The 27971-nt window shown below is 36.7% G+C and overlaps 1 long non-coding RNA gene across 1 annotated transcript in view; it reads left to right on the forward strand.

The window, feature by feature from the left end:
• LOC144281253 (uncharacterized) overlaps positions 1 to 27971 on the forward strand; it is a 28864-nt gene continuing 893 nt past the window's right edge. Inside the window, exons 1-3 of the long non-coding RNA XR_013349814.1 lie at positions 1 to 103; positions 1438 to 1596; positions 21909 to 22056. This is a non-coding gene — a long non-coding RNA (uncharacterized LOC144281253). The remainder of the gene's footprint in view (positions 104 to 1437; positions 1597 to 21908; positions 22057 to 27971) is intronic.

The following is a 27971-nucleotide window of genomic DNA, read 5'->3' on the forward strand; positions in this document are numbered from 1 at the left end:
AGCAAGCTCTGATGCAGCTACCACTCATCACAAGCCTTTATGGGATCCCTAAACACTGGAAGAGATTACTATGGTTGCAGTAACCAGTACAAAGACCCAGTTGGTAAGCCTATGAAATTTATCAAAATAAATCCAATGCTCATGTATATCTTTTACATAAGGATTAATGTCTTATAATAAGAATATTTGAATTACCTGATTCAAATGTTAATAAGAATGGCAAAGAGAAAAGAAGATCTAAGTAGAACTTTGATCTGAGCAATAAATTATTGATGATAAAGATATTTATCTTTATCAAAAATTTCCTTTGCACTCCTTAACATTGTTAGGGAAACAATGAAAATCTTACCATAGTATAATTCTTCTTAGATTCACTTTCATTCAGGAGAGAAAATGATATGTTGCTAATTAATATATGTAATATCATATAAGCAACTGATTCATCAAATTAACATTCTGACACTCTCCTGGCATACGTTAAAATTTGGATGCATGGAAAACATCAGCATTTTTTGTCTTTTTCCTTGCAATGAAGAATTTAATGTTTGGTCTTGACAATTATAGTTAAGGATCCTGTGTCAGAAACACTAGTGCGGAATGCTGAAAAGCTGCAGAATACTTGGAAATGGTTTAATCTCTGAGGGAAGAGTTAAATCTCTGAGTACCGGGAAAAAAACAAATTGAAGAGAGTAGATGATTTTCAGGCAAAGACTAGACCTATTCAACCATGTTAAATTTGGAAGCAGAAATAAAGTATTTAATTAGGTTGGATTTCTGGGCATCAACTTCATAGGAATGATAAATATGCTTCTGTATCCTGCCATCTTCATGATGAGCCAAGTCTAAGAGATTTACTCAGCTCCATTCATGGAGCCTTTGGGTACTCTGATTTGACAAAGCAAACAGTTCTCTGTTGCCCAGCCTCTAAACCTAACCTGATTGCAATTTAAATCTGTTCTTAAATGTCGTTGCCTTATGCAGGGTGAGTGACCTGGCCCCTCAGGATAAATCAGTTCTGTACCAATAGACCAGGTCAGACAGGTACACCCCTGGACACCAAATACAGGTTATGTTTGTGTCAGGAATCCTAAGGCCAAGCAGTTCTTTTTTCTTCTCATTCTGTTGTTACATTACTAGGCTGCAAAACAAAGAAATAAAATTAAGGACACCTGGATGGCTCAGCAGTTGAGCGTCTGCCTTCACCTCAGGTCCTGATCCCGGGATGCGGGATTGATTCCCACATTGGGCGCCTTGTGGGGAGCCTGCTTCTCCCTCTGCCTGTGTCTCTGCCTCTCTCTCTCTCTGTGTCTTTCATGAAGAAATAAATAAAATCTTAAAAATACAAAGAAAGAAAATTAACAAGCAAAGGTCAAAATTTTAGTCCCAGATACCTAAATGACTGTCTGTTCTTCTCCCTTTCTGTCTTGTTGCGTAAAGAAGATGCATACATCTAGAATTTGATGGTGTTTACAACGACTTGTAGAGGTGAGAGAGTCTACCTTTTGGGAACTTTGATCCTTTCAAGAAGATCTAGAAAAGTCCTGAATGCCTGAGATCATTGATATGGACGTGGAAAAGGATGCTTCACTAGGATAAGTATGTCTTTTCTGTTACCTGAAAATAGAGTAGAAAAGAGCAACCTAAAGGGACTTCCTCTTTCAATGAATAAATCTGACTTTTTAATCAGGGATGGCACAGAAGGGGTATTTCTAAAAACTCTTACTTATGCATGATTTCTGTTGTGTTCTAGTTTAACTTTGAGTTAGGCTTTGTCTTAAAATCGATAAAATTTGAATGTTTCCTCTGGACCAATTACCTTAAGCCAATACTTGACTAGCTTGCTGGTCACCACTGATGCTTTTGCTAGTATTGGGTTAGTTACAAAATTTAAATGGAATTTTTTTCAAACTTCATATTTCTGCCCCCCCCTTTTTAAAAACATTAACTGAAACACACTGAATCAATTAATCTTATTAGCCAAAAGAATACCTGTCTCAAATAATTTAGTGGTTCCACAAACATAGATTTGTACTTTTAAATTCTCCACCCAACACTAATTGAATAAATCAATGAATGAATGAATCAATCAATCATTGAATCAGTGGATGAAGAAGTTAGGAAGATTTTAAGTATATGCTTATTTCAAATGGATTTTAGAACACATTAGAAAAAATATTGTAAATGACATAAAAATAGACGTTTGGAAGTTTCATGCCCTTAAAATTGAGATCAGGTCAGAATATTTTATGAGTATTCACCACATAAAATCATTAAGAGGAAGACAAGTACAGTCTTAAAAGATTTAGTCTAATTAACTGGTCAAAGAGCAAAAAGGAGATTCAAGTAATTTATAAAATGTATATTGAGAAAATATCCAAGAAGAATAAGTGATACAAACTCTGAAAGCTAAAAACCAAATTTTACAGGGAATAATGGAATGTTTAGATATATAAGGTCTATTGAATAGTTAAGAAAAGATTTCTCTTTTGCTTGTCAAACTCAGCTAAATTTTCCATTTCCCTAGTGTGATAAAATTGAATAATCCAAATGAAAATATAGGATGGTAGGATACAGATTTTAAAAGAATTAAACATTTATTTAAGACGTTCATTTTCAGGCAGCCCGGGGGGCTCAGCGGTTTAGCACCACCTTCAGCCCGGGGTGTGATCCTGGAGACCTGGGATCGATCGAGTCCCACATCGGGCTCCCTGCATGGAGCCTGCTTCTCCCTCTGCCTGTGTCTCTGCCTCTCTCTCTCTCTCTCTCTCTCTCTCTCTCTCTGTCTCTCATGAATAAATAAATAAAATCTTAAAAAAAAAAGGCATTCATTTTCAATAATACTACTGTGGCTTATGTACCTGAGCAGACCTCCATCTAAGAAAGAATAATCCAGGATAAATATTAAATGAACTGATGAGTTTCAGGAAAGCAAGGACTTCTCAGGTTAAAAAACTAATCAAAGGCAGGAACCCAAAGAAGTAAAGAAAATAGTGAAATTTGTTTTTACATGAAGGCATTTGCTGGGCCTGTGAACTTGTGCTATATTTTGAAGAACTCTCACAGTTTGGGGAAAAAAGACAAAATCCAGGACCTGCGTAAAGTGGAGGATGTAATATTAAGCCCTTATATCTTAAAGTCGGCACTCTAATGGGTGTATAACAATAATTCAGAGATCATCTTCTCTGCCACTGTCAAGCAGGACCACAAGAAAAATTAGTTACCTAAATATGACACTGAGATGGGGTGGGGGATATCATTAGTAAACATTTGTAAACACCAGATTGACCTCATGCAGCTTTGAAACTTAAATTTATGTTGCCTTTGAGATGTAAAAATATAAAGTTAGAGGATTGCTGTCTGATAATTTCCCCAGGCACTTGGCAGAGGCAAATGCAGAACTTTAAGGATCTTGTTTTCATCTTAATCATCTTAAATGTTTCCCACAATAATAACTAAGAACAGAAAAACACAAAGTACCATAAGCAAGAGCCATCAGAAAAACATCCTCAAGCCTCAGATATTGTAATTTTCAGATGCAGAATATAAAATATCTATGCTTACTCTACTTAAATAAAAGACAAGCTTAAATTACGTGCATGGGACAAAAACAATAAAGAAAAATCAAACATATTTGACAAAGAATCAAGCATAACTCTTAGAAATGAAAATAATAATATCAAAAATAAAACCCAGTAGAAGAAGGGAAAATTATAGTAGAACTGAAACAAACAAGTAAACTAAAAAAGAAATTATCAACTAAAAAAAAATCATTTATGATCTAGCAAAGAGAGATAAAAGTCTGGAAAATACAAAAAATAAGTTAGGGGATATGGAGGATAGAGTGTGAATATCTTCAAAATGTCTAAATGGAGTTCCAGGAGAAAAAAGATAAAGAATGGGCTAAGGCTATATTTAAAAAGCCGGTGGCAGAAAATTGTTTAAGAACTGGGAAGACATCAATCTATAATTTCTAGGAGTCCTCCAAATTTTAGGCAGATAAAAAAAATTGGTAACTAGACAAGACAGCAAATATATGATGATTTTAAAAGCAAGCATTGAGGAAAGACTTAGACATAATATAACTTTTTCTTAGCAACAAGGGAAGGCAAAAGACCATGAAATGATGTGCTAACAGAAAGTACCTATTGATATAAAATTGCATAACCAGCAAACAATGTCTTTATGGTAGGATAGTGCAATAAACATATTTGCCAACTAAAAGGAACTGGAGATAGTTTTTCACTGTTAGACTTCCAGCAAAAGAAACCCTGGAGGATATACCTGAGGCAGAAGGAAAGCCATATAAGATGGAAGGTCAGAGATTCAAGAATAGAGTGCAGGAAATAGCAGATTTGTGTAAATCTATATAAACATCTATCATATAAAACATAAGTAATAATGTCCAGTCCAAGTGAATTATAGACCTATTGTAAAACCCAAAGCTGTTAAAGTTTTCAGAAGTTGATATCCAAAAATATCTTCATGATTGCAAGACAGGAAAATTTCTTTTTAAGGCACGAACTCTACTAACCTTTAAAAAAATAGATTGCTAAAATATGATTACATTAAAATTATGATTTTCAAAACTTCTGATAATCTAAATGCACTAGAGAAGGAACACAACATCGAAAGGGAAAAAAAGCAGAAACTGGGAAAAGATATATAACTGAGGAATACAAATATCTAGAATATATAAGGAACTCCAACAAATCGTTAGGGAACAGCAAAACTCAAGAGAACAAACTCAACAGAAGATTTCAATAGGTACTTTACAAAAGAATAAATCCAAGTGGTGATTATACTTACGAAATCATGCCCAAACATGCACAGAAATGTTTATAGCCATTTTTTATTAAACAAAAAAAAAAAAAAGAGGAAATAATATGAATGTCCATTATCAGTAGATTAGCTACATACACTGTGATAGGTTTTCAGAACAAAATATTACATATCTATGAGAAAGAAACTCTAGCTATGGGCATCATCATGGAGTTCACAAATGTAATTTTGAATAAAAGAGAAGTCATATGGCTTTATTTATACAGATTCAAAAACTTGTAAAACTAAAAAGTGTATTGTTTGGAAAATCTATGTGAGAAAATTATAAGCAAAACCCTGATAATTATTCTGCAAGGTAGACGTCAATCACCTCTGGTGCAGAGGCAGAGAGATTAGTTTGAGGGGGGTACACCATTTTTAAAGTTTCTGGCAATTTTCTATTTCTTATCCTGAAAATGGTGGTGAAATGAGTGCTTGGTTCTCTGGTGTTAAGGACAATACCTGACCCAGAGCAGGAGCCCAGTAAATGCTGTGCAGTGAATGACGGATGAGTCTCTCTACCTTTGAAATTCATCCTTTATTTTTCTTTTTAAAAAAATTTGTAAGAAGTCTTCCTTTATATACCTTTCCCAGTCAGCTTGGCCTGCTGTAGGAGGATATCATAGACCAGGTGGATCAAACAGCAATCTATCAGAATTCTGGAGGCTGGAAAGTCCAACATCAGGCATCCAGCAGATTTCAATTCTTGGTTCTCTTCCTGGTTGGCAGCCTGCTGCCCTCTTGCTGTTACCCTCACAGGGTGGAGAGAGGGAGAGTAAGCTCTGCGGAGCCTTCTCATGAAGACACTAATTCTGTCACAGGAACTCCACCCACATGACTTCATCCAACCCAAATTCCCTTCCAGTAGCTCCTCTTCCTAATGTCATCATATGACATTAGGGCGGGGAGTGGTTAGGGTTTCAACATATGAATTTTGTGGAAACACAAGCATTCAGTAAAATTAAAAATTTTGAATTAAGATCTCCCTTGGAAAAAGACACTTAGAGCTGATTTTAAGGACCATTTTTTTCCAATGTGAACTCCAGGTAAGGATTACATCTTAGTTGCTCTTTTATTGCAGCACCTAACAAGGTACCTGGTACCTGATAAGTCTCAAAAACTATTAACCAGCCAGAAAATATGAAATAATTATTTTGGTTGAGATAGTGCCCTCTTAACATAATGAAGAGAAAATTCAACTGTTGTTGTTGTTTTGGAACGTAAGAAGAACCCCTAGGATCAACAGTTCATCTGGAGTTAACAAGCTAGTTCCAACCCCAAAATGGCCCATTTCTAGAGAGGTTGTAATGGTGATATTCAATAATCGTTTGCACCGTAGCATGGATTACTGTAGCTAGATAACTAATCAGCTGAAGATAGGGACTACAGAGAGAGGAGAGGGATGATGAGCTTTTCAGAAATGATTAAATTACCCCCTTACCTTTAATTTTGCCTGTCTGGCAGACCATTCCAGGGATACAGTTCTGCCCGGTAAGTGACTAGAAGCCTGGGGGCCACCACAGAGCAGACCCAGGGAAGTACAGAAACTCACACTTCATGTGGACACACACGTCAACCATCACAAGTCTTTTCTAAGGGCTCTGAACCTAATGTATTTATCATATTCTCACACCCTCCTTTTCCTACATCTTGGATTTCAGTGGTTGGTTTGTCCTTTGGGGGTGTCTGACAAGGTTAACTGTCTTACTCCCTCGCCAAAGTAACCATCTGAAGAGATCTCTGTAGCTGTGCGATAAAAAGGAAGTGAACTTGTTCCAGTAACAAGACAGGGACGAGTTAACTCGATGTGGCCCTGGAACTTGAACTTATGAAGTTTTTACTTTGAACCTGTTGTGGGCATGAGAAAATGTTAGGTTTCTAGAAAAGTCATAAAGAGGGTTAGTCACTGCTCAAAACTGGTACTCTCAATAGTCTCAGAATATCTATTAGGATTTTGCTTTTACCATGTATAATACTGATGAGCTTATCTATATATTATTGCTTAATAAGATGTAACTTTTATTACTATGCTTATTCATTAATCCTGGGAATCATGATGAAAGTGTAACACATAAAACTTACATAATATAGCATATTATGGGTGTCATATAAGTGTGATCATATATACATATTATATATGTGTGTGTGTGTGTGTGTGTGTGTGTGTGTGTGTGTGTGTGTATCTGGGTGTGTGACTCCCTGTAAGATAGATGTAGATGCAGATGTGGATGTGGATACATCTTCCTGGGCAGGAATAGGAGAGACAGATGCTCTGTGTCAGGTATGTTTAGGGTTTTCTTAGACATGGTTTTGTGGTGGAAAGTAGAGTGATGCTCAATGACTGTATGTGACCTCAAACAAGATTTTGTCAACTTTCCTAGGGTCCCAGAACTAATAACGTTATTTTGAAGGCTTGGTGGCATTATAGGAGGACCAGGACCCACTTTTTACTAGTAGGCTTCTGTGGGCTTCTAAGGTGACAGTAAGGAAGGCAAAGTCTGGCTTGAATCAGAATCTTAAGAGAATATATTCGTTGCATCTTGCTTGTGGGGATAATACAGAAATGGAAGCATGAACACTTACAACCGAGGAAAAAAATAACTTCAAAACAGGCCTTGACATCTATTGGCAAGCCCTGTGGCAAGACTTTTTGAAACATAAAGGTAACTGACCATTGCTCTACTTCTGCTGTGCAGTGCTGAGACATGCACTTGCAGTCAACTGTGTTGGCCTAATAAGGTGGAGGATGATAAATGTGAACTGTGATTATGCTGAGTGAACTGTACTGTGCCTTGTAATCCATTCATGTATTGATCGCATAACTCCAAGATCGATAAGCTGCACCAGCTCAGATGGGCTGATTGTGGCTCAAATCCAGACCAGTCTATGTGCAATTTTGATCTGGACTTAATGGAAAATGGCCGGGCATCAAAAAACCTGAAATGAACCTTAATCACACAGACAATAACCCTTACAGATGCGCATGCCAGGGAAGATTTGGGGATCTCTGTACCTCCTGATCCTAGAAGCTGACATGCCTACATGTCTCTTCCACATGTCCTGACTATATTAAGCTTCCTCCATGTTTTTACACATATACATTTTATTTAATTTGCCCTCAATTTTTTTGGGGTCTGTGTCTGGTCATTCCATCAATCGAAGTCCATCGCTGTTATTATTTATATGGTGGTCGTGTGATAATATAAATAAACTACAGAAAAACATTTTTTTTCTTACTGTCTACAATCCCATTCTAATTTTGGCTCTTTCCTAAATAAAAACCCATCTTATATGATAGATAATTATGGGGCATAATGTCAGGAAAATGAGAAAAAAATCCGTTTATCACTGGGGTCTACATTTTTTGTGGAGATGCTAGATCAGCATCTCCCTTTTTGTTTCTCTTTGAGAACTCTTGTCATCTAGTTATACTTAGCTATATATCTGGTCTTGCAGTTCTTACTCTATATTCTTCATCACGAGATGAAGGAGACAGAATGACATATACCCTCCCTATCTAATGGGGAAAAGTGGCAACTTTAAGAAAGTAGAGGTTTAAAAGAGATTATTTAAAAGATAAAGGAATGCAGGAAAGATAGCTAAATTCATGCTTAACCTTAACATGACATCAACCTTGAAGCTCAGGCGAACAAGGGGAAGGTGAGATTATTACCCCCAAATTAATCTTTAACAGAAATTATACATTAGCTATACAAAACAGAGCCAAAACTCTAAGAAAAAAAGGAAAAAGGAAAATCACTACCAATGTTACTTAACCAGATGAATATTCCTTGGATTTCCTTAAAATTTCTTAAAATCCCCCAAATAGCCAGTTTTTTTTTTTTTTCTTTCTTCTTAGTCTCCAGTGGTGCCCACCAAACCTATAACATTTTCCAGGACCATAGAATTTTCCATCAGCTGTCTCTTCCCTAGTGCCTTCTGGATTAGGTCTGGAAGAGATTTTCTCACTTTTCTGATAACTCTGGAATTAAAGGGGTCATAGTCATAATGATCATAATATTTACATATCCACATAATAGAACTACAAATATTGGCAGTTTGTCAAAACAAATTTAGAGCCCTTAGAAATGCTTTATGTATCTTGGGATGCCTGGGTGACTCAGCAGTTGAGCATCTGCCTTTGGCTCAGGGCGTGATCCCATAGTTCTGGGCTCCCTGCAGGGAGCCTGCTTCTCCCTCTGCCTGTCTCTGCCTCTCTCTCTGTGTCTCTCATGAATAAATAAAATATTTAAAAATAAAAAAGAAATACTTTATGGTTTTTTGACTTTCTAAAGCATTGGCATGCTTCTACAAGATTCAGAAGAGGGTAGCAGGCCTGAAAGATAGGGAAACTGAGCTTCTGGCTCCAACATAGCCTCTATTTCTTGGGTATCTTGGAATCGTGGTGATGCCAACGCATTCTTGAATCAAGGCTGGAAATCTTTGGCATACTTAACACTTTTATTGTATTGTATAACCAATCTGTTCTAGAAATTGGTTACCTCTGATTGATCCATTTGCTTATCACATAAAACATCTGAAAATACAGCATCCAATATGTGAGAATCCATAGGGTTTCTGGAAGGAAAACTCGCTAAAATGAAGGCCCACATGAGTTTCTTGCTCTCAAGCCAGTCTGCATTCTGCCTCCAAAAATTCTTGAAAGCTGTCATATAACTGTTTCTGTCAGTTTATGGCTCCAGGTAAGCTGATCCCAGCTGCGATTCTCTGTATTCATCTATCTTTCCAGATTTCAGTATGGCAGTTTGCCCAGGTAGTTTGCCTCAATTCTCGGAGGGGTCTAAGACAAGTCACTGATTTTCCGTGTGTTCAGCTATTTTCTTATTATAAAGATGGGAGTGATAACTTCCAAGCTCTTTACTTGTCAGAGCTGAAATTGGAATGATTCTAGGATTTTTCATATGTAAAATGAAAAAAATAATAGCTTCCTGCATGGTTTATAGAAAGGAAAGCATCTATTACCGTGTCTTGTTGCTAGCTGATTGTTAATTCCTGAACTCCGTCATATTGCATGTAAATGAACTGAAGTCCTTGTGGCTTTTCAATCATATGCTTTTATTAAGCCTGGTTTTCTCCACTTTGTACTACTACAGTTAGATTTTTAAACTCTGGAACAGGATTTTGCACAGATACCTTAAATTTTATAGATATTCTAGGTATATATGGAGTAATAGCTATTATTATAGGTAATGAAATACAGATCTATATGGAGCTTCATGACATAGCTCAGCTGTGCCAAATGACATATCAGGGAGTGAGGAGGCTGGGAGTAGCAATGCCTGATAGAGCCAGAGTACAGAGAACCAACATGAGGATTGAATCAGATGCAAAGTAGAGACTTCCAAAAGAGATCAGTTAATAATAATATTACTTGAAACTAAGGAACAGTTGAAGGACTAGGGGAAGTCTCATCCTGGAGAAAGGAGATTATGACAATCATCTTAAAATATAATAAGAATGCTAAATAAAGAAGAGACTGAATTTGTTTTTGTGTCTAGAGAGATTAATCCTAAAACTCATGGATGGAAATTTAGAAGCAGATATTTTTGGCCTAATGTAAGAAAGAATTTTCTAATAGTCAATACTCTGAATATGCGTATAATAGAATCCAGAGGACTTCTAAGTTATTTATAAAAAAGAATACAGCCACAGCTGGAAACTGGTCTGGATGACTTTAAGCCATAAGGTTTTGTTATTCTAGGCTACTTACACATGATCTCATATGTTGATTCATGGAGATTTTCACGATTGATCATGAGTCCAGACTTCTATAGCTCTCATAATATATCACAAATACATTTTCATATCACTGCTTTTCGATTTATCAAAATTTGATTTTTTTGTGCTTGTGTTTAATATAAATTCCATGTTAAGAAAGTCTCAGTCAACATAGTACTGGAAGTCCTAGCCTCAGCAATCAGACAACAAAAAGACATTAAAGGCATTCAAATTGGCAAAGAAGAAGTCAAACTCTCCCTCTTCGCCGATGATATGATACTCTACATAGAAAACCCAAAAGTCTCCACCCCAAGATTGCTAGAACTCATACAGCAATTCAGTAGCGTGGCAGGATACAAAATCAATGCCCAGAAATCAGTGGCATTTCTATACACTAACAATGAGACTGAAGAAAGAGAAATTAAGGAGTCAATCCCATTTACAATTGCACCCAAAAGCATAAGATACCTAGGAATAAACCTAACCAAAGATGTAAAGGATCTATACCCTCAAAACTATAGAACACTTCTGAAAGAAATTGAGGAAGACACAAAGAGATGGAAAAATATTCCATGCTCATGGATTGGCAGAATTAATATTGTGAAAATGTCAATGTTACCCAGGGCAATATACACGTTTAATGCAATCCCTATCAAAATACCATGGACTTTCTTCAGAGAGTTAGAACAAATTATTTTAAGATTTGTGTGGAATCAGAAAAGACCCCGAATAGCCAGGGGAATTTTAGAAAAGAAAACCATATCCAAGGGCATCACAATGCCAGATTTCAGGTTGTACTACAAAGCTGTGGTCATCAAGACAGTGTGGTACTGGCACAAAAACAGACACATAGATCAGTGGAACAGAATAGAGAATCCAGAAGTGGACCCTGAACTTTATGGTGAACTAATATTCGATAAAGGAGAAAAGACTATCCATTGGAATAAAGACAGTCTCTTCAATAAATGGTGCTGGGAAAATTGGACATCCACATGCAGAAGAATGAAACTAGACCACTCTCTCACCATACACAAAGATAAACTCAAAATGGATGAAAGATCTAAATGTGAGACAAGATTCCATCAAAATCCTAGAGAAGAACACAGGCAACACCCTTTTTGAACTCGGCCACAGTAACTTCTTGCAAGATACATCCACGAAGGCAAAAGAAACAAAAGCAAAAATGAACTATTGGGACTTCATCAAGATAAGAAGCTTTTGCACAGCAAAGGATACAGTCAACAAAACTAAAAGACAACCTACAGAATGGGAGAAGATATTTGCAAATGACATATCAGATAAAGGGCTAGTTTCCAAGATCTATAAAGAACTTATTAAGCTCAACACCAAAGAAACAAACAATCCAATCATGAAATGGGCAAAAGACATGAAGAGAAATCTCACAGAGGAAGACATAGACATGGCCAACATGCATATGAGAAAATGCTCTGCATCACTTGCCATCAGGGAAATACAAATCAAAACCACCATGAGATACCACCTCACACCGGTGAGAATGGGGCAAATTAACAAGACAGGAAACAGCAAATGTTGGAGGGGATGCGGAGAAAAGGGAACCCTCTTACACTGTTGGTGGGAATGTGAACTGGTGCAGCCACTCTGGAAAACTGTGTGGAGGTTCCTCAAAGAGTTAAAAATAGACCTGCCCTACGACCCAGCAATTGCACTGTTGGGGATTTACCCCAAAGATACAGATGCAGTGAAACGCCGGGACACCTGCACCCCGATGTTTATAGCAGCAATGGCCACGATAGCCAAACAGTGGAAGGAGCCTCGGTGTCCAACGAAAGATGAATGGATAAAGAAGATGTGGTTTATGTATACAATGGAATATTCCTCAGCTATTAGAAATGACAAATACCCACGATTTGCTTCAACGTGGAGGAACTGGAGGGTATTATGCTGAGTGAAGTAAGTCAGTCGGAGAAGGACAAACATTATATGTTCTCATTCATTTGGGGAATATAAATAATAGTGAAAGGGAATATAAGGGAAGGGAGAAGAAATGTGTGGGAAATATCAGAAAGGGAGACAGAACGTAAAGACTGCTAACTCTGGGAAACGAACTAGGGGTGGTAGAAGGGGAGGAGGGTAGGGGGTGGGAGTGAATGGGTGATGGGCACTGGGGGTTATTCTGTATGTTAGTAAATTGAACACCAATAAAAAATAAATTAAAAAAAAAAAAAAGAAAGTCTCAGCAGATGAGAATGGCCCAGAAAAAAAAAAGAAAAAATACTAAAGAACAAAAACTCTACACGCCACATAGCACCCCTATTTGCCATTGGAACCAAAGATAAATCACGGTTCAGAATAACTCTTCAAATACTTTTGCTCAAGTACCTTCTTACTTTTTTCTTTAAGATTTTATTTATTTATTCATGAGACACACACACACACACACACAGAGAGAGAGAGAGAGAGAGGGAGAGACACAGGCAAAGGGAGAAGCAGGCTCCATGCAGGGAGCCCGATATGGGACTTGATCCTGGGACTCCAGGATCAGGCCCTGAGCCGAAGGCAGATACTCAACTGCTGAGCCACCCAGGCGTTCCATCAAGTACCTTCTTAAACAATTTTGAAAAACTCTATATGCAGTAACGACACCACAATTTTTCACCATGAGTATAAATATTGCAAAACATACAGGTGAGTTCAGGTGAATAGAAAACAGCAACATTTATAAATTAAACTATTTGGGGGAGAGTTTTCAGAACAGTGGAATAAGAAACACAGAAAATCCTCTTGCCATAAATTATGATAAAATTCAATAAAATTGTTAAAAACAACCTTTTTAAGACACTAGAAATTGATCATAGGCCTTATCGAAGAGTTGAAATGATTAAATCTGGAAGAAACCATAAGAAAACACCTTTGTGACATTGAGTTAGGCAGAAATTCCTGAAATAAGATGTGAAAAGCATAAACTATAAAAAAGTAATTGGCAAAATGGACTTCATCGAAATTAAAATTTTGCTCTTCAAAATTCATGCTTAATTTAAGAACATGAAAAGTCAAGCTATAACTTGGAAAAATATTTGCAAAAAGTATTTAATAACCAGCTTGTATGTACAGTACATTAAAGACTCTAACAACTGAAAAATATGAAGAAAAACCAATGTGAGAAGGGTAGAAAGATCTGAACAGACTCTTCATAAAATACAATACATAGATGATCAATAAGCACAAGAAAGATGGTCGGTATCACTAGTTATCAAGGAAGTGCAAATTAAAACCAAAATGAGGTACTACAACATGCCTACTAGAATGGCTAAAGTTAAAAATACTGTCAATACCAAATACTGGTGAGAATATGAAGCAACAGGAATTCTCAAACATTACTGGCAGGAAGGCAAAATGGCAAAATCTAACAAAGTTAAACATACACTGAATATATGATCTAAGAATCCTACTCCTACTCCTACTCCTATATTTACCTAAGGCAAATGAAACCTAAGATATATTCACACAAAGATTTGAAAATGAATATTGTAGCATACTCTGAATTGAAAACAATTCACATGTTTCTTAGTTGGGGAATGGACAAACTCGCTGATATTCTACTTGGGACTCAAAAGGAGTGATGCAACATGGATGCATCTAAAAACATCACCATAAGTGAAAAAGTCAAACACAAGTTCTAATTTAAGATTCATTTATATGAAATAAAAAAGAGTGTGAAATCAGAGTAAGCTAAAGCAGACGAGAGGTTGTCAGGGCTTGGGGGTTGAGGAGAAGATGGAATGGAAAAGAAAGGACACCTTTTGGTGTGATACATTAAATGAGTGCATTTTATTATATGTAAGTTAAAACAATGAAGCTAAAACTAAAAAACCCAAACTATTCTTTAACAATATAAAATACGCATTCTTTCCATTCCTCTGGAAATTGTACATTCATCTTATTACATCCACAGAATTTTATGCTAATGTAAAATGTATTTATGCTTGGAGGTCTTTTACTAATCACCCTAATATATTTCTGGACAGGTCCAATATGAAAATACATTGAAATATAGACTTCCTATCTATTAATGTCACTGCTACATAAATCTCTATGTACTACTTTTTTTCTGGATTGATGATCTTCATAATTATAATTAGTACACAATTGATCAAATTGGTCTAAATATATTTTAAATTTTGATGAATAACGATCTAAACTTAATAAGTAAACATATCTCTGAATGAGCTGGACGGAGGTGAGTAATCATTTTGAGGTGAAAGGAGACTTCTTCTTCTTCTTCTTCTTTTTTTTTTTAGAGACTTCTCTTAAGTGAAGTATTTCCAATATTCTGTTTCTTGGCTGCACCAGAGGTTGTACTCCTCAGGGCAATGCATCATATCTAGAAGCTTCTGGATGGGTATGAGGGGAGCCTATTTGAAGGGTTGTTGTGAAGGAAAATAGGCAAGAAACTCATCCTAATGCCTTAATTCCAGTCACATCCTCAGGTGTTCAGTTTTAAAAGAGAGAACACCTGGACAATGTGCATCTGGGAAATGGAAGACACTTTTTTTTAAAGCTCTCACCTCCATTTCTTCTTTTCTGAGTGTGAAAACCACTGGTCTAGGGTGGTAATTATTAATCCTACCTGCTTAAAAAAATATATTGATACTCAGGCTCTACAATGGACCAACCTGATCAGAATCTCTGAGGAAGTGCCCCTGGCACCATATTTTTTCAAAAACTCTTCTGGTTACTCAAATGTGCAGCAGCCATGTTTGAGAATATCTGGTCTAGGATTTAAATTGGGAAATTGACTTTCAATTTTGGAGGGCAACTGGTAAATGTTAATCTCAGTTTTCTGAATTTTATAAAGGAAAAAGTGAAAACTAACAATACCAAGAGTTCCATTTGATGGCTTGAATTTTGTGTCTTCAGAAGAGAAAAAAGAAAATTATAAAGCAGGAAAGAAAAGAGAAAATATGATTGTCCCAGCCATTTCTTACTTAGAGTAGTCATAATCCACAGATACGAGTAAGAGAATTTTATAAAAATCTTTTTCGCTTCTCATTTCTGGGGATTTGAAAGTTAGAAAACATTCTGCTCTAGTGTAGTCAAAGCCAAGCAAGGTAAATTATACTCTTAAGGAACGTATTCTCCTGATTAATTACTTGCCAAAATACAGGACTCATATCCAAATAAATCTTTTTTCTCATTTGCTGTTTTGCTCCTGTCCCCATTTATCTATTCCAGTAAAAAAAAAAAAAAATTTAAAGATCACTTATTCTTTTCATTACAAGGTTTACTAGAAATTAACAAAATTTGCTGCTTGAAGGATTTTGCTATTACTATTTATCCTAGAACTTAAACTTATTAACACTCATAGATTATGCCACTATAGTTATTGTATGCTTTCCTGGGGTTTTCCTAGACCTTATATATATTGTAAAGTCATAAGTGGTAGCAGATTCTAATTTTAAGATCTCAGAATTTATTTCTGAGACGTCAAGGCAGATTTCTTCAAATAGTTGGATTTTCTTTCATGATGTGGAAAAGTTTCCAGCAGAATATACATTGACTGTTAGAGGGAAGGGATTATTCATCATGAAGCTGCAATCAACTTTGAATGTACAAGTGGAAATATCAGGAAGCTCCATCTTTTGTAATAGTATCTTCTGGTATCCTAGGAAAGCTATAATCTGTGCCACTTAGCAATTGGGCCCCATCAATGCAATTTTTCTGTCTGTTAAACAGGAAATAAAAATGATTTGCTGTAGACTGGTTTCATAAGTATTTTTTTTTTAAGATTTTATTTATTTACTCATGAGAGACAGAGAGAGAGAGAGAGGCAGAGAGAGACACAGGAGGAGGGAGAAGCAGGCTCCATGCAGGGAGCCCGATACGGGATTCGATCCTGGGACTCCAGAATCATACCCTGGGCCGATGGCAGGCGCTAAACCACTGAGCCACCCAGGGATCCCTGGTTTCATAAGTATTTTATCCATCTGCTTATTTATCTCTGTATCTTTCCACATCTTAGATTTTTCTGTACAATATTTCTATCAACACTTCACTAATCTTTAATTATCCATCTAATTTTTCTATTACATATAATAGACATTCATTTTCACCTATTATCCATTGCTTTTTCTTTTTTCTTCTCTTTCAATATACTGTCTATGCTCTCTGCTTATCTGAACTCTTTATCTCTGAAAACTATCTAAATGATCCCCATCTTTCCTTCCCTGCCCTTTTCTAAGTATCTTCTATATTTGACTTACAAATAACTAGCAATGCTTTGTGGCCAAGGTTCCTAAATTGCTTATTGCAACATGCTTTATTTTTATCCATCTTGAAGTAATAGTCCTCAAAATTTTACATGTTCTGTCTCTTACCAATTCCACTTTTCCATCAGACTATCAATGTAATTAAAATTTCCATATTGGAGGTCATATTCTGAATGGACACCATAATGCTCTGAATTATGGTGTATAATTCAGCTTACCTTGAATGGACCATCCTTTACTTTCTTGCTTCTCCATTTTTCACATGCCAAAGAGACATCTAGTAACGGTGTATTTTGAGTGTGAGTGAGATACTGAGATATGGGAGGTACCCGAAAGTGTCCTGTCATCAGGATCTAATTCCTTCTGATCTTTCCTCCACTATAATCCCATCCCCGTGTGGAGAGTGAAGCCCTGACGCCCAGTCTTACAGGATAGACACTTTGGAGATGCGTATAATCTTTCCCTTTCCTTCTATATCTATATCTGATGTCTAATACGATCTCTAAGTTTATTTTTTAGGCTTCTATAAAATTTAATTCTCCCTTCTCAGCTCTGCTATTCCCTTTCTAAATTCAGATAAACTATTTACTGTGCATGAAAATGCCCAACAAACGTGTGTGAGAATAATACATTGTTGTATACACATACACAATACATTATTGTATAATTACGTAATTGTATAATTTATACTTGCATGCATTTATATATTTATATGTGAATTGCATGAACAAGTGTAATCAAGTAAAAATAACACTTTATTCTAATATTTAATGATGATTAATGTATGGTAATTAAGCACATACATTATCCCAATGAGCATAACATTATTGCAAACAGTATTTTATTACTTTTACATGGACAAGCCAAATTTATAATTTTTTTGTCTATGTTATTCCTATAATATATGTAATTTCTGCTAACTATTCAATGTACATTTATAGTCCTCTTTGCCACCACCACCCCTAACAAACCTTACAAGGTAAAGAACCTCACCTTACTATTCTCCACTTGGGGCCCTTTCACTGAGTACTTCTCTGGTTTTACCCTTATAGCTCTCATTTCTCACCTTAGGGATTCTTAAGCAACTGTCTCCTTCTCTAGCCCTCTCCTGCAGTTTAGGAGACCAAAGAGATGGAAATGTGGGCTGTTTCCAGTGGCAAAGACCTGGAAGTGCCTGGAGGGAAAATGGACCGGCCCAGAAGAAATGCAAACAATAACTGCTTTTGACAAAGGAGTAGAGGGCAGAAAAGAAAAAAGTCAGGGTGAAAGGAGAGGAAGGAAGGAGGGAAAGGGGCCTGCCTGAGCCACTCCTGCTGGTAATTCTGACCCATTTCCTAGATTTAACTCTAGAGCCAGCTAGGTCTATAGTGGAAGTTCACAGACAATCACACTCAACAGGCATTTTCTAGGCACATTTCACTTGCCAAGCACTGTGCTAGTTACTTACCATAAGCAGTGGTGGAGATAAGGTCTCACTGTTAAAATCAGGTCTCTTGGGGAGAGAGAGAAGCAAATGAGTATAAAAGAGATGTAATTAGTATCAAAATGGGGGAAATTATTTTTGTGCTCTGAGAAAGAATAGGAGAGGAGGGAATCTAACTCAGACTTTGGGGCTTTAGGAGGGCATCCTAGAGGAAACCATGTTTTCATGGAGACCTGCAGTGCCGGTTGAAATGGGCTGGGTGGACCTTGAGGGTGTGTACTGGGGAGGGTGCAGGAGAGAAGCATGGTTGCAGTAGCCATAAGAGCCCGGTGCCAGGACTTGGGTGTCCAATTAGAGCACAGATGGAGGAGGAGGAGAAGTCTACATTTGCCCTCTTCCGATGATCCTGATCCTCCTCTTTGCCCAGGCCTCCTACCCGCCCCCAAAACACATCAAATCTACTCCTGCTGATCTTGTTTGAATTTGCTAAAACAGTAGATAAGTGGCTAGGAGATCAAAGGTTTTAAAATGCAAATCTCTTGGAGAGTTTGTGCTTGCTTTACTGAATTTTAGTCAAAATACAAATTATAATGTAAGATTCCTTCCCATCTTAGTGTAGAAAGTGCATAACAAATAGGAAGTCACCTGATGCTTAAATTCAGACAGAAACAGAAGTGGATATAGACATAGCTACACACATTCAGCTTATTCTTGGACTGATGAGTCTTAGAAACTGCTTAAAATAAGAAAGGAAATACTCTGGCTTGTCCTTTTCCTAGGATGTGAGATATCAATGGATGTTAAATAAAAGCATATTTGGCTTTCTAGACAAGTGATTTTCAAAATGCTAGAATTAAAAGGAATTGAAAGAGAGAGAGAGAGAGGGAGAAATTCTTCACTGTGGAGTTTCCCAAAGCTTTAGTGTGACAATAGTTTTGTGAATGTCTCAGTAGGTATGACTTGGCCCCCTTTCCCAAACTTACTGGCTACGTAGCCCTTTTATCATTGAATTCCCATTAATTTTTCACTGAATCAGTATTTTTCAACCCTGAAGAAATATCAAGTGTTTGAATTTTTCCCTCCATGCTGTACTATATTGGGAATCATTTTAACTTGACACATGGTTGGTCAACATATATATTTCTGTAAAATTTTGTAATTCTCCTTTGAGAATGAGAAATCTTTTTATTGTACAACTGTTCTAGGACTAGAGAATGAATTATGTCTAGAGTCTGCTCGATCTTCTTAGGATTGTGGGTCACTCCTTGTTATTTAAGAAAAATTAGGATGAGATATTGTTCTGAAGTCCATGTGTGTTTTGAGTAATATTATAAACATGAGAAGCTTCCAAATATGACAATCCTTTCTCTTGCAACTCTATTATAACATTTTATTTTTTGGTTTCCCATCAACTAAATATAATCCAAAAACCTTTGGTATAATATATTCTAAACTTGTACCTAAAAAGCTCAGCAAAACTACCAAACAAGGGTATTTTTTTTATGAAGATTTTTTTTTTCTAGTGCCAAGACATTGCAGTAACATCTGTTTGGTATAAATAAAACCTTACCAGGTAGTGAGAAGTTTCTCATACTGCCCCATCCACCCATTAGTCGAGCATATTAAGCAAACTTGGAATTAACAATGTTGGATCCGTTTAATGAGGCATTGATGATTTCTCTCCTCAAATTCTGGCACAAACTATTTCAGGCACTGAAATAATTACGTTTGTGAGGTTTTTAATGAGGAAACTGTCCCAACTCAAGACTTAGTTTAGGAAAAGGGATTATTTTGAAGGCCTAGACATGGTAGTTATGCAGATCTCAGCTCCTGGAATCTTAAATGAATGTGAAAGAATCAATTTATAATCAGGACAACTCAGGTGTCATGTTACCACTCATTCCCTTCTCCTTACAATAGTTAAAAGACTCTGCCTTATTCTAAGGCAGATTTATATATATATCTTAACTACTATTAAAAATGAAGCATCTGTGGATATTACCTCTCCAAATTATATTTCTGAGAATGTTTCACATTTAAATGCAGTTTTCAGTTTTTTAAAGAAGAAAAATCATTATTAGAAGGCAGCTGTTATGAGGTGAATATTACTTCCTCCTAAAAGATGTGTTAAAATCCTAATCCCTAGTACTTTTTTTTTTTTTTCCCTAGTACTTTTTAATGTAATCTTATTTGGAGATAGGATCTTTACAGAGGTAATCCATTAAAATGAGGTCATTTGGTTGGGTCCTAATCCAACATGACTGGGATATCTGAAAGGGGATACAGAGACAGACATGCATACATGAAGACACAGTGGGGCGTGGGGGATGGTGGAGAAGATGGTCATGTGATTGGCATGATGCATATCTCAGAGGCAGTAAACTCCAAGCATTGCTTGAAGAAACACGGTAGGATTTTTTCCCAAGAGCCCTTGAAAAGAGCATGCATGGCCCTGTGGACACCTTGATTTCAGATGTTTAGCCACCAGAACTATGAGATGATACATTTCTGTTGTTTTAAGGCACTGAGTTTTGGGTACTCTTTTGCTGCAGCCCTAGAAAATGAACATGGTAACTCAGGTTGAAAGCACAGGATTTAAGATGTTGGCTTCCCCAAATTATACTGAAGAAATTTCTCAAAGAGGAGTCCCAAAGATATTTATGGATGAACAGCGTCACTGGGATTGGGGTTTTCAGCCATCCTATATAAGTAGATGAAGGAAGCAATACTATTTTACAAAATTTTATATATACTCATCATATTTCTCTGTGTTCATGTGTATGTGCTATTCTTGTCTTCTTCACAGAAGAGGAAAAGAAACCACAACCTCAATAGTAAACTCAGGAGAAGAGATGAGTGAGACAGGAATTGAGGGAAGAAAGCAATTGATAATGCCTTGTGGGAAAAATCAGTGTATTCCAAAACAAAATGTTAAAATTGTGGGAAATTGGCCACTGAATCCTCTCCATGAAGAAGTTAAGTTAAAAAAAAAAATACACTAGCAACTGTGTCACTTGATCACAGTTAATCTAGAGTTGTGTGCTGTAATTTGCCTTTCCCTATATGGAGAAAACTTTGTGCCCACCCGATGGCAGTCAAACTGTAAAAAGCAATGAAAGTAATATATGAAAATTAGTAAGCATTCATTTACGAAAGGAAACTGGTATTCTTAGGATTCATTTGTTTCAGTAACATCCCCACTGCCTCAACCATGAAGTATCCAATTTCACTAAGAAATCCTCACTATTTAAAGACTGAAACTTTTGCTAAATATTGTAGACTGTACACAAATACCACAGCTTCTAATTATTCCCCTTCTAGATATAACCTAAACTCATTCAAAAGCATGTAGTTGGCCCCATGGGCTCAGGCACATAACTTGAGTTGTCGTTAAAGTATAGATCTCCAGAAAACCAAACATGATTCTTTATGTCAGGAGGTAAATTGTGTCTATATTTGTTCCTCAAAAATATTATTTTATGTGGCTGGAAGAGCCTAAACCACAGGGCATGGTTTGTTGAATAAAGATTTGGTCTCTACATAACACTTACCAGAGACTAAACAGAACTAATGTGCGATTGAGTATAATTGACTATTGTACCAAGAGTACACTAAGTTTCTAACATAGATGTCATATTTAATTCTCATGTGACTTTCTTAAGTGGATGTCCATATTCTAGGGATGCAGAAATTGAAGATGAGAGGTTACAAAGCTGCTCAAGGTTCTGGTTCTGGTAGAAGCTTGAGAACAACTCAATTCCTACTTCCCATTTACTACTACAGATGAGAAAAGAAGAAAAATAAATCCACAGAATTCACCTCTGGAAGGTAAGAGAAGAAGGAAAACTCATAAACGCCAAGTTTTGTGTAAGTATGGCCAAAATACCATAACCAACAGTATAAGCTCAACACTCAACACCAGAACACAATGGAAAAACACTAATAAGATATGCACGAAAGAGTGTGAACCAAGGATTTTAGATTCCACCAAGCTGTCCCTTAAATAAAGGGCTATTGATAAACCTATTTTATTATTTTATTTTATTTTATTTTATTTTATTTTATTTTATTTTATTTTATTTTATTTTATTTTAAAAATCTGATCTATTTATTTGAGAGGGGGAGAGATAGAGAAAGGGTTAGGGGAAGAGGGAGAGGGAGAAGTAGACTCCTTGCTGAGCAGGGAGCCTAACATGGGGCTCGATCCCAGGACCCTGAGATCATGACCTGAGCTGAAGGCAGACGCTTAACCAGCTAAGCCACCCAGATGCCCCTAGAGAAACAATTTTAAACATAGAGGAACTGAAGAAGCATTCCCATGGATTGTTTATGAGAAATCTACTAACAGGTGAGCATTAGTCCTCAAGAGATAATCAGTGAAATTTTAGCAAAAGACTTAGGGTAAGTGTTGACTTTTTTTTAACTCTGAAGTAAAAATTGAACAAAGATGGTAGTAACCAAGAAAGCAGAGGGCAGGATTTTGATATTAGATCGGGTAGTCAAACCAAAAAAGCATTAAGCAAGATAAAGCACGGTACTTTAAATACAAGATTTGTGAGAAAAATTCTTCATACAACATACCATAACTCTCATAAGGTTTCTGTAAACAAAGAAAAAATTATTTCTACAAGTTAGGAACAACTGCTTTTCAAGTGTCCATAGATGTTTATAAAAATCGACTCACAAAGAAGATGCCAACAAATGTCAAAAAGCAGATGCTTTATAGGCCATTATTTCTGACCATCAGATAATAAACCAGCAACTGTCATCTAAAATAAATATAAAAGAAACTCCAACCTCAGGAAAACATTTGTGGAATTTTAACATTTTTTTTGAAAACAACCTGAAACTTAGGAAAAAGCTGCAAAAATAAGAACACAGAATATTCATACATCCTTTTACCCAGATTCATTTACAGTGAAATGTTTCCCATTTACTTTATTTTTCATCACTTGCATCTGCTCTGCGTGTGTGTGCCTGTGCATGCATATACTGTCTCTTTTCTGAACTGTGTTAGAGGTAGTTGCATACATCGAGGCTCTTTAATTCTAAGTGATTATTAAGTATCTCTATGAATATTTCCTAAGAATAAGAAAGTTCTCAGTTGTATCCACAGTATGATTATCAACTTCAGTAAGTTAAGTGTAACACAATGTTTTTATCTAATCTACAACCCATATTTCCTTTTTGTCAGATAACTCAATACTGTCTTTTATAGTGTATATTTTTCCCTCCCAGTGAAGGATTCATTCTAGCATCTGATATTACTTTTGTGATGTCTTCTTTCTTTTAAGATTTTATTTATTTATTCATGAGAGATACAGAGAGAGAGAGGCAGAGACACAGGCAGAGGCTCCATTCAGGGAGCCCGATGTGGGACTCGATTCCAGGATTCTGGGATCACACCCTAAGCCAAAGATAGATGCTCAACTGCTGAGCCACCCAGGCATCCTTGTGATGTCTTCTTTAATCTGAAATATTTCCATAGTTTTTGTCTTTGATGACATTGCTGCTTTTGAAGGATAGTCTCTCTTCACCTTTTTCTTTTTAATATAATGATCTTTATTGGCCTGCTTGATGTTTTCATGGTTAGATTCAGATTAGACATTCCAGGACAGAATAATACTTTAGTGATATCCTGTCCTCAGGATATCACATCTGGATGCACACTATGTCCACTTGCCCTCCGGTAGTGATGTTGATTTTAATCATTTGATTAAGGTCTACATTTTCTTACTATTTACTATTTACTTTTCCCATTGTGGTAAAGAGTAATATGTGGGGAGAACTTTAAAATGGTGTACATGCCTTAGGCTCATCAGAATTTCCCTCTACCTTTAGCATAAATTGGTGAGTCTTCTCATAACTAACCTCTACTATGATAGCTGCAAAATTAAGATTTTCCAGTAACAGCATCCTCTTCATATTTATCAGTCAGTATTTGGCATTCCACTATAAGTAAGGTCCTCCCTTCTTTCCTACTCATTTATTTACCTACCTGTTATCATAATGAACTTAAGTCTTCCTATTTTTTTTAAATCTTTGATCAATTATTGCATCTTAATTGGGTGTTCAAATCGTCCCAGACTTGGCCAATAGGAACTCCTTTTCTCTATCTTTTTAGAAAAAGATGAAACTTTAAGATTGTGACCATTCACTCCTTTTTAGTTTTTGTTTGTTTGTTTGTTTTTGTTTTTGTTTTTTTTTAGCTCTTGTCTCCTTGAGACATGCCTCCATCTTTTTTTCTCTCACTTCTCTTTCTGGTACAATATGTTCCAGGGTCATTGTGTTCCCCATTGGAATAATCCATTTCTCCAGGAATTTTTGGTTCTCTGCATTAAAGACCCATATTGCTACATTGAGTATATTCATTCTTACTGGTGTCTTCACTCCTTAGACCTTCCTGCACACAATACTCATGAAAGTGTAGGGAAAAAAATACTTCCATATAACTCTTTGCTCAAAAATAACCCAAAAGTCCATATACTTGAACTTCAAGATAAATTTAAAACAAAACAAAAACCCCATCTAAAGAAACACACATGTTAAAACTTATGAAACACAAATTGAAATCAAATGTCTAGCCTTACATAATTTTATTAGTAGTAATAAAGAATGAAAATAAAGGAACTGACCATTCATGTTCACCATAATAAGCAATAATTACAAAGACCCAAGGAAAGCAAAAGAAAAACAAAGCAGAACTTATGATTTAGAAAACAAAGCAAAACAAAAATTAGAACTGTTTGAAATATACACACAAACTGTAAAATGTGGACATTTCTGACAAGTCCATAATTTAAAGAAATTATGTTTGGATAAATTTTCCTTTATGAACCTGAAGATTTCTTTAATACTTGTCATACATCTTGGGATGACAGTGGCTCAGTCATTTGAGCATCCAACTCTTGATTTCAGCTTAGGTCATGATCTCATAGGCTGTGGGGTTGAGCTCCTGCTTGAAAGTTCTCTCCCTCTCCTCCTCCTCCCAACTCTCACATGTGCTCTCTCTCTAAAAATAAATAAATAAAATCATATATTTTAATTACTTGCTTTATCTTTTTAGAAAAAGATGAAACTTAAAAATTGTGACCATTCACTCCTTTTAAGTTTTTTTTTTTTTTTTTTTTTAGTAAAAGATTTTACTTGAGAGAGAGAGTGAGCAAGAAAGAGAGAGAGAAGGAGCAGGGGGAAGAATGGAGGGAGAAGGAGAAGCATACCACACACTGAGCAGGGAGCTAGATATGGGGCTCAATTCCAGGACTCCAGGATCGTGACCCAAGCCAAAGGCAGATGCTTAACCAACTGAGCCACCCAGGTGCTCCTTTACCCTCCCTTTTAAAAATGAATTCTATCATATGTAATTCACATTATTGCAACCAAAGATACATGCAATATTTACAAATTTCCTACAGGACTCGTTGTATAAGGTACATGCAGATTGACTCTTTAATGTTGATGCTAAAGAAGAGAGAGAGATTTGCCAATTAATTCTACTTTGCAGGCAGCCTGGGTGGCTCAGCGTTTTCCCGCCACCTTCAGCCCAGGGCATGATCCTGGAGACCTGGGATTGAGTTCCATATCGGGCTCCCTGCATGGAGCCTGCTTCTCCCTCTGCCTGTGTCTCTGCCTCTCTCTCTCTCTCTCTCTCTCTCTCTCTCTCATGAATAAATAAATAAAATCTTAAAAAAAAAAAAGCCCACTTTTCTGAGGCACCTGGATGGCTCAGTTGGTTAAGTGTCTGAGTCTTGATTTTGGTTCAGGTCATGAACTCGGGGTCATGAGACTGAGCGACAAGTCAGGCTCTGGGCTGGGCATTAAACCTGCTTAAGATTTATCCTCTTGGTCTGTACTCTCTTCTCTCTCACTCTTTAAAAATAAATAAAAAAATAAATCTACTGTACCATGGAAATGCTATGAGGATAAGTAATTTCTGATGCAAGAGTGAACATTTGGGGTCTGGATATTTTCCTGTGAAGAGAGTACTTGAATGCAAGCAAACTCTTCTACTCTCTGCTTCCTGGAAATCTGGCTGATCTTTCTTGGCAGATGCTGGTTTTCTGGGGCTTCATATAAATGGGAGGATCCATTTAAGGAAAGAGAAAACAAAATGATGTAAACACAATTTGGGATGAGAATAATTATTTATTTAGAATGAGAAAAGACATCATGAAAACTTACTGAAGGCTTAGCAATTGAGGTCTCATCTGACATTCCTTCAGGTAACTTTCCATTCATGCTCACATATTTCATAATTCTAACCTGGCCTCCCTCTCACCACCTAGAATACTGAACACCTTCCAATAGTTCTCAACACTTGCAAGAGGTCCGTGTCAAGTGAGGGGAGTGAAGGTTAAGCTCCATTAACTTGGCAGTAAATCTTCCTGTGGCTCAGACTTATGAAAAAACATCCACCACGAACCAGGCATTATTGTACACATAAGGATACAACCTTGAATAAAGGACCTGTCTTTATAGGGTTTATAACCTAGTGCTGGGAAGGGATGCAGAGAAGAGGTCAAATATAAATATACCAGATGGTGATAAGGACTATGGGGAAAATAATAGGTTAAGGGAGAGGATGCTGGGGAGAGTTTCTAGATACAGTGGTTGGGGAGACTTCTCTGAAAGGGTTATATCAACATTAAGGACTGAAGGAAGTGAAAGAGAGAGTTATTTACACATGTAGGGATACCGTTTCCTGAGAGAAAACAGCAAGTTCATGGACCTGGCAAGAATGGGTACTTGCCTTATAGAGTCCAAGGGGAAAATCATATATGATCTTTTAAAGTTTTTGACTTTGATGCTGAATGAAATGGGGGACCACCAAGACTTTTGGCTGGAGGAGTGTTGTGATCTAACATGTGTGTTGAATGAAGAATGAGAATGGAGTGGAGGGTGGGCAAGGGCAGATAAACGGAGACCAGCTAGGAGGCTTTTGAGATAATGGTTTGGACTTCTAAGGTAGTGGTAGATGTAGTGAGAAGTGGCAAGGTTCTTAGTGTACTCTGAAGGTAGCGCTAAAAAGATCTGCTGATGGATTGGGTCGTGAGAGAAATAAAGGAGTCGATGAACGCAGTGTCTTTGACTTGAGCATCCAGAAGAAAAGAGTTTTATTTCCTAAGAACAGGAAGTCCTTGGGGGGTATCCCAGGGACCATGGGAAGGTGTGGTGATGGTTGAGATCTGGAGTTCAAGTTTGAGCTTATGGAGGACCAGGGGCTTGTTGGACCTCCAAAAGGAGATGTTGGTGCTATTTAATGATCTGGCGCCTGAAATTCAGAGGAAGCATTTGGACTGCAAATGCAAATTTGTGTCAGTGCATATAGTCTTTGCAGCAGTGGATTTATTAGGTTACCTAAGGAATGAATTTATAATGAGCCTGGGGCACTCAAAATTTTATAGTTTGAAATGAGGAAAACCAGCAGAGCTTGAAGAAGAAACGAGTAAATGGGTATCATAAAAACCATGAGAAGTGTTTGAAGAAGGAGGAAATAACTTTGTCAAATTCTGTAGTTAGGTGGAGTGATATTAAGATTATCTAAATGTTATGCAATGTATTTCTAGAGACTATGGGGTCAGTAGAATAACAATTTAGTTGGTCTCTGAGTCCCTTGGTATCTTGAAATTTCTGCCACATTGCTGACATTAAGTATCCTAAAATTCAGGTCTAGTCTAGAGGAAGTAGTCGGCTGTCCACAGGGTGGTAACCAGGCAGGAACAGGCAGGGCATGGTTCGGGGAC

The sequence above is a fragment of the Canis aureus genome, chromosome 1, assembly GCF_053574225.1.
Source record: "Canis aureus isolate CA01 chromosome 1, VMU_Caureus_v.1.0, whole genome shotgun sequence".
In the NCBI taxonomy this organism is placed as follows: domain Eukaryota; kingdom Metazoa; phylum Chordata; class Mammalia; order Carnivora; family Canidae; genus Canis; species Canis aureus.